At 42.4% G+C, this 8,660-nt stretch overlaps 1 long non-coding RNA gene across 1 annotated transcript; it reads right to left on the bottom strand.

The window, feature by feature from the left end:
• Positions 1-283: 283 nt before the first annotated feature.
• Positions 284-4,872, bottom strand: LOC123116376 (uncharacterized). The gene is made up of 5 exons (XR_006457048.1): positions 4,652-4,872; positions 2,052-2,095; positions 1,259-1,441; positions 755-1,180; positions 284-677 (listed from the first exon to the last, which is right to left on the bottom strand). It is a non-coding gene; the product is annotated as an uncharacterized lncRNA (long non-coding RNA).
• Between the last annotated feature and the right edge of the window lie 3,788 nt (positions 4,873-8,660).

Below are 8,660 nucleotides of genomic sequence, written 5' to 3'. Positions count from 1 at the left end.
GCCGGACTAAAAGAGCCCTTCTCAAATGTTCTTGAGGAATAAGACTTTCGATTAAGACCCGCAACAAAAGTGTGGACCGAATTCAAAATTGAACACCTTACTTGAACGATAGAGCTCCTTGAGAAATTGTTGACCTAGGTCAATAATTGGAACTCAATCCAAAATCATATTGGTGCTACAATGCTGCATGTTGGCATTAATTTGTTGTTAGGTGATCAGAGCGTGCACGAGACTGATATATTTTTATAAGGCGGTTCCTACTAGTTGATTTGAGAACCAGTCAAAATTGCAAATCAAATTTAACATTGAACACCTCACTTGAATGAGAGATCTGTCGACCAAGTCAAAATGTAAACCAATCCAAAACTAATGTCCTCAATTGAATGAGAGACCATCGCCCCTAGGGAGCTTAGTGATATACCAAATAGATAGATGCAATAAACAAGCCAGGTTTGCTCTCCATCGAAACTTCACACCAGGTTATCCAATAATGAACAGGCGATCATCTAGATTGCCTCCACAAAAGCAAGGTTCACATAAACCAAGATAGGAAATTGCCTAAGTACAATACCATCATAAAGAGTTTCAAATAAGACTTGACTTCAGATTGCATAGCACTGCTCGTTCAAACACTCCTGGCCTCAAAACTTCATCTTCAAGCAACATTTTCATTCCAACTGAAAGATCATTTTCATTGTCAAACAAAAATTCAATAATGGATTACAAAAATGGATTACGATCAAAATTTACTTACAAAGCCACGATGAATCGCCCCAATCATGCAAAATAAAGCGACAATTGAAGATCAAAAGTCACCCTCGGAAATTAGGTAAGCATAGAGCATCGGTGTTGCATTCACAAGAAAGATTTCCAAGATCATTATCACTACAAGCTTTGAGAACCACTCTCTGCGATGAACGGCGGCATGGGCCACGGCCACAGCATAGCTTGTAAAAAGGAAGTAAAACATCGTTCCAAGAATAAGAATTGATTGAGTAATACTGAAAGGGGCAGGAGCACTTTCGGTCGGAAGGACGCCTGCTGGAGCAGTATTAGTACCACCTTCGTTACCAAGCATCATGTGTTTTGACATGTAAACCACAGCAACAACAAAGACATTCAATGCATTGAGACCAGCGCCAGCGAACAATGTGATAGCTTTAGAAACCTCAATGAATGACTGCAATGTACAAATTTTTTATCAGGTTACAAATACCACATTAAACAAACTTTATTCATAGATCCACTTAAAACACACCTTTTTACACTCAGATAACGCATCGAAAGGCGACTCCATATTAAGCTCCTTCAATTTCTCGATGGCTTCAATGAGCCTCAGAGTGACTATTGGGTCCATCTCTATCTGGTTTGATTTCTTGATAACTTCTGGGTTCAATTTCTCGATGGCTTCAATGAGCCTTAGAGTGTCTGCTGGGTCCATCTGCCAATGACTATCTATTTAGTCACCTTTCAAAGATGGAATTATTCTATACTACACAAGGGGTGACAAACAAAAAAACACATACAACTGCCAAAGACTATACTACAGTAAACTATTTTATTATGGCATAGGCAAGAAAATTAGTTGAACTCGTAAGTGTGGTGGAACTACAAGAAATGCAGAATGGTGACACGCCTACAGTGGATAATTTCTCGTTGGCAAAAAGAATCAATTATACTCCCTCCGTTCCTAAATATTTGTCTTTCTAGACATTTCAACAAGTGACTACATACGGCGCAAAATGAGTGAATCTACACTCTAAAATATATCTACATACGGATGTATGTAGTAGTCCATTTGAAATGTCTAGAAAGACAAATATTTAGGAACGGAGGGAGTACTAGGCAAGCTATATACAAGTTGCAATTGTCTAAACAAGATAATTCCAACCCATACTCTACCCATACTGTAGATGATGCTTAATTGCAAACACAAAATAAAGCCAATGAAACGTCACATTAGTATATTTACAATATTCACAATATTGCAGAAGAATATAAAAGCTGACCAAAAGGAAAATTATGGGCAGGAGTTAAAACTATATCAATACCTTTAAATTTAGAGAGGTCACAAGTCTTTTACTTCAGAAAGAATCTACAATAACAAACACAAACCCCAGTTACTACACCATAAGCTGCAGCAAACAAACATAATATCTTGCGAATGGTCAAGGTAGCTGAATATAAGGAGCAAAATAAAACAAGCAAGATCTGGTCACCAATCATAATCTGTAACCATCTATACAGTACAATATCTAAGAAAGCAATTATACCTTAACACATTATTGTACTAGCACGTACACACATGCAGTGCACGTCGGAACATTATGAAGTGATTTTGGTAAAAGTAGATAAACAGTAGACTGCATTGTGAAATTATTCAACAGAGGAAATGCAGAATGAAATAATAGAAAAGTGTAAACCCCATTGATTGTTGTCTGCGAAAAACAAAGAGCATGGAGCCCGTGGGAATTTTTTGGCGAACTATAACCGGTGGGATCCACACTAACTAATCTAACTGTTTACTTTAGCTTCCTTCTCTCCCATTCGGATGTTCCCTCTCTAGACTATCTCAAACCCGCTGAGCAGGTCCTCCGCTAACACTGCAAGCTGGCTTGGGAAGCACGGACCTTTTTATGACAAGGATGATGTGATGGTTCTAGAACAACACGGAAGCACCTGCTGGCTACTGTTCATGTGAATCCTGCTGCTTCCAACCGTTGGATTTAAGATACCAATGGCTAGGATTGATGCTCTAGATTGATTCAAAACTGCTACACTATATAATGGCATAGAAATCAGTTTATGTTTCAGAACTGCGTGAACAATGTAAGTGGTAATCCTAGGCACAACGCAGCTCAATAACATTCATCAAAGAATTCTACTATAAGAACTCAATTGTTGTGACATAATTTACAACCTAATGTAATTAGTCTAAGCACATCAAGAAATCACAAACTGACCCCAATTTGAAGAAAGAAACATGGGGCGAAACACAGATGCATCAAGGACTCGTATTGGGCTGTGTAAGATTTTAAAACAGTGTAGCTCAAGAATTTCTAAGGTAACTTCATAATGGTAGTCCTAGGCAGAATACATGAAAGCTCAAGAATTTCTAAGGTAACTTCATAATGGTAGTCCAAGGTAGAATACAACGCAGCTCAATAACATTCATCAAAGAATTCTACTATAAGGACTCGATTATTCTGAAATAATTTACAAACTAATTTAATTAATCTTAACTTGTCAACAAATCACAAGCTGACCTCAATTGAAAGAACAAACATGAGTGCAAAACAGAAGCATTGAGGACTAGTATTGGGCTGAGTTAGGTTTTTAGCCCCTGTTACGACCAACAGTTTCATTAAGCGTATTCCACTATTAGCTCTTGCATTAGCTGCATCAACAGCTGGTTAGAGGCAGTACCAAACCAAGAGATTTTTTCCTATAGAGTGCAAACTGATAAATACAAATAGCCAACTTTAAACCACAGCCGCTACATACATGACTGAAATGCAGTAAAGAAGAAGGCAATCATGAAAAACTTCCATCAACAACTGCAGGGTTAACACACCTAGATCCTGATGATAAACTTCAACTCGAGATTATAGGACACCAGACCAAGTGTGTGCGTGCTGTTGCAGTTTCAGGCTCACACAAAGGTACAACAAGACTGATCAAAGAACTATGTACCACAGGAATGATCCAATTATTTGAAGCTAGGCTAAACGAACAGGGGTGCTACCTATCAAAGCAACGCTCAAACCCTTCAGGACGGCGTCCAAATCTTACCTTACCTTAGAGGTGCGGGAGCAACTGAAGATATAATAATTGTAAAACATACAATTCCATGCCGCAAATAAAAAACTAAAACCAAAGGAAAATGTGTCACCAAAAGAAAATTTCCTATTCCTTTGTTTTTCCTTCCACATTTCCTATGATCAATGAGACAAGTTATAAGTCAGTGGTACATTACTCAAGAAAAATATAATTTATGCAACTGAACTTTGAATACAACAACTACACATAAACTCAAGTCCAACCAACTAGCACTTATCACTTCAGGGCCAGTTGAGGAGACATATGGTGCAGCACCCAGGCAAGGATAGATCATGCAAACAGATACAATGTAAAATGGCAGGGGAACAAAGCAATTTTAACAAAACTCCAACCCAATAAAACAGCCTCCTGAGTAGTAATGAGCAGATCAGTCTGACGACCATAGATAAGAACCAAACACCTAACCGGTCGCGAAGAAGAAGAAAATCGCACAGCGAAATACTCCTCCGTATCAGGAATCGGACGCACGCAGAAAGATGCAGTATGAGCGCACCGAAACCCCAACTAAGATTACAAGGACGGCCTGACGATCTCAACAGTGGAGAGATAAAAACCGCTGGGATCAGGGGCCGCGTCCGTGACAACAATCTCGGACCGAACAACCCGGAACCCCTAACCCCTGCCCAATCGCATCAGGCAGAACCTAAATCCCCCGAAACGCTCACCGGATCGATCCAAACACGAGCGAGCGAGACACCTAGCACCGCGCTCCGGAGATCACCTAGCGGAACCACCCCACAAAAGAACCCACGTGTACTGTCCACGAAACCCCGCACCAGATCGAACCAAGCACGAGCAGATACGAGCTCACCTTCCTTCCTTCCACAGCTCGCCCACCCTCTCCGTCTCTGCGCCTTTGGAGGGAAAGAAGTGAAAAGGGAAGGCGGGGCGAAGGACGCGAGACGGCGGCGGGTGGGAATTGATAATGGGACCGTCTGAGCCTACGCCGCTTTCGGGCCTTCTGGTTCTCCGCACCGTGAGCGCGCAGATCTGCTCCGTCGGTTTGGAGATAAACACTTGCTTACGGTGGCTCTCCTTTCGCTGAAAAGGTTTTTCGTGTTATAATCCAACAGAAAAAAAAGGGTGCGTGTTTGCTGATGGCAAACTTCGGTGCCTGACCCGTGGGCCAGGCCAGCGACGTAGGTAAATCCCCGTTTGTTTGCGGGTACTAGGGCTCCGCCTCCGCGGCAGGGAACATCCTGACAGCTCCTGCCGCAGGGAAACGCTTGTGTAGAATTAATTCGCGTACCCACGACGGCCAGCCGCCCTAGATGTGAAAGTTGAACGGGTGGCACACACAGAATTACATTAGATTTTGCAGCAGGTATGAGCTTTCGATTATTGTCCTTCTCGCCAAACCATGCATCTGATTTTTCTATAGAGTAATCCCGATATTTTATCTTTCGACAAGTGTTAATGCTACTGTATTAGTAACTTTTTTTTCCTTTTGATTGATAGCCACGATTCAACTACTGTGCATGTGTGTGTTGATTTCTCGATCGAGGATGATGAATCGTCAGTTTGCGAATTTAATAGTACACAATTACCCCAAGGGAGTTTATTCCCTGCACCGTATCAACCTCATGGAGCATCTCTTCTACCCTTCAACAGAAGCTGCCCAAAAAGCACAAGCCAATAAGAAGGGATGGTTATCCACCATGTTGAAAGGGAGCCCCAAGCAGCGTCTGCCCAAGACGAACATCAACTTCTCATCACTACGTAACATGGCCGACTTAACGGCCAGACATTTCTTCTCCCTGCTGAAAGGGCAGGGGGAGGGCTCTGTCATGTTCGTCAGGGGATAATTGACGATAACCCCCCTTGTTGGCAAATCCTTGATCATATACCCCCGCCGCTGTCTCTAACATGTGGGGTTTAAGTGGCCTGGCCATGCAAGAATATGTGCTTAATTAGACCGCTATTAATGGTTCCAAACAGTAGGCTTCGAGAACGACGTCATGATAATGATACCTTTTAGGAGGAACAATAGGATTGGTCAGCATAATACTAGCTAGCTTGGTCGAACTAGTTCTGCGTACCAATATACTGCACAGGCTTTTAGGTAGGAGTATACCGCTAACTTCTGTGTTTGCATCGTGTTTCTAAAAGAAACATTCAAACGAACTACCGGGCAATTAGTTTAGTTTACCAGTACACGACTGAGACAAAAAGTAAGCTGATGGATGTGTGTTTGTTCTTATAGAAACCTATCCAATGATCTTTTACCATTTAACATCATCCAACGTTCATTGTGTCAAAATGTTGTAGTATTAGCAATATTATTACTAGTGGCATTATTATTTATTTTGACGTGAACTAGCTGGCATCTATCTGGTTACTAAGCTCCCTTGAAATCCTTGCCTCTGATGGCTCGGGGCTTGGGCTGAGGGGAGCGTTGTTGGCCCATTTGTCAATGTGTGTCCATTGCTTAAGTGTGTATGTGTATTAATATGTGTTATTGTATCTCTCAACTGCAAAGTATATGTATATAATACTCCTATTTCTTTTTACTTCATATATACATTGTCTTGAGAGTCAAACTCACCGTAAGTTTGACCAAGTTTCCAGAAAAATATTAACATGCACAATCAGTGGCGGAGCTAGACAAAAATGTCTGGGGGGGGGGGCAAAATACAAAAAATATCTGTAGTAAGCAACTGCCACTGAGAGAACAAATTTATAATATGTATACTCCAATTCAATCAACCACTAACAAACTGAGAGAGAAAATTGTAGTGCTATCACAAAAAGAATCTCAACTATATCAAATCACACAACGGAAGAACAAAAGAAAAACCACTTTGACTCATACTGAGCAGTGTCGATGTAGAGGCAAAGCTTTCGGTGTTAGAGAATTCAGACAAACTCTGCAGGTTGAAGCGGCCGGCCCGCCAGAGTTGAAGTAGTCGACAACAACAGAAACCCGCGACCACCGGCCAGTGGTTGATACTGGGCGCGCCCTTGATCCCCCCAGGCGCTGGAGTCGTCGCCATCGGCCCAAACGCGGAGCTCCTCCTAACCTCCTCGCCTTCTCTTCGGCAACGGCCGGATGACGTCGAGGGCTCGAGGCAGTCCGTCGCGGCACCGTCGGCTTGGTTGAGTGAAGCATGTCTATGAGAAGCAGTCGAGTTGGTGCGTGAAGAGGGCTTGGTCGTTGGTACAAAAAGGGATCCAGTAGTTTAGGGTTGTATTTGAGCTGGGTGGATGGCACTTACAAAATCAAGTACACAAATTTGTATGGGGGTGGCCGGCGACAAGGGGTGGTTCGCCGGCCGCGGACATCGACGACAATATCAAAGAGCCAAAGATGACCGTCTCAGGCGTGCCTTTGTTCCTCCCTCACGACCTTAGTGCACGCAGATCAGAGGCGATCTTCTCCTTGGCGTCGGCGTCGAGGTAGTGCGGCAGCTTGGTTCATAGATGGATCAGGTCAGCAGGCGAGCAGCCGTGCCCGAGCGACGAGTGTGGTTGGGGAAAAAAGAGTCGAAGCAGCCGAGCCCCTAGCAGGTTCATGCGCAAGCGTGATAATGCCAGAGGCTCGTGGCCTTCTACGTGTATGTGCATGGGCACATGGCCCATCTAAAAGCAGCAGTGCAGGGCGATTACTACCTAGTAAAAAAATTGCACTTTGGTTGAGGGGGGCACGGCCCCCTCAGCCTTCTACGTAGCTCCGCCATTGTGCACAATACAAAATAAATATCATTAGATCTATCACGCATTTTTTTAAATATAACTTGATTAAACTACAAAGTTTGGCTTCAGAGAAATCTAATACGGGGAGTAAAATGAAACAAATGCAGTATATAAGAACATCACTGTGATTCTCATTTTCCAGCTAGCTACCCACAACATCACATGCCTGACTTTTTAATGTGCATGCTTGACTTTTTAATATTTTTGGTAAGAGCACCTACAGCCGGACGCCTCATCTCTCATATGCCCACGGACACGCCCGGTCAGTGACCGGACAGAAGAGAAAAGGAAAAAAGTTACCCAAACAGACCCCTCATATCTTCTCTATATGTCCAGACTGTCCACGAACCCTCATATTCATCTCAAAAATGGGGAGCATATGAGGACTCGTCGACACGACCGGGCACGCCCGGTCAATCCGCCATGTAGGACGCGGCCCCGCCCCGGACCACATTTTTTATTTCTTCATTTATTATTTTCTTTCTCTCTTCGTCTCCATCAATCACGTGCAAGTGACGGGACATATGATGAAGAAAATGAGAATTGTGGCTGCACGGATGGACAAATAGGGGCTCAAAACGGACCCGATCACTGACCGGGCGCGTCCGCGTGTGTTTGAGGGGTCGAATTAGAGGCACGTGGCTGAAGATGCTCTAAACATGACCAAATGCTCCCTAGAGCCGGATGGACAATTTCATAATATAGTGCATTTTTTAAAAGTCAAACCACACAAACTTTGACCAAGTTTTCTGAGAAAAACATTTACATCTATAATACCAAGCATATATCATTAGATTCATTATAAGAAGTATTTCCATATTTAGATATTTAGAATTGCAGATATAAATAGTTTTCTCTATAAATTTGATCAAAGTTTGCAAACTTTAACTTCAATATAATAATCTATATGCATTATATTATGGAACAGAAGAAGTATTTGAACAGATACCTTGATGGCTCTGTCTTTTATAATGCATGCAAGAGGCCGATGACAGATAACTCATCCAACTTGATTGGTGGACGCATTCCATTCTGTGGTAACATGCACGAATCACCCACTGAACTAACAATTTAACCTATGATCAACAATACTATGTAAGATAATTAAGTAACAATTATGGACAAAC

The sequence above is a fragment of the Triticum aestivum genome, chromosome 5B, assembly GCF_018294505.1.
Source record: "Triticum aestivum cultivar Chinese Spring chromosome 5B, IWGSC CS RefSeq v2.1, whole genome shotgun sequence".
NCBI lineage: Eukaryota > Viridiplantae > Streptophyta > Magnoliopsida > Poales > Poaceae > Triticum > Triticum aestivum.
This window is presented reverse-complemented; position numbering and strand designations above follow the sequence as displayed.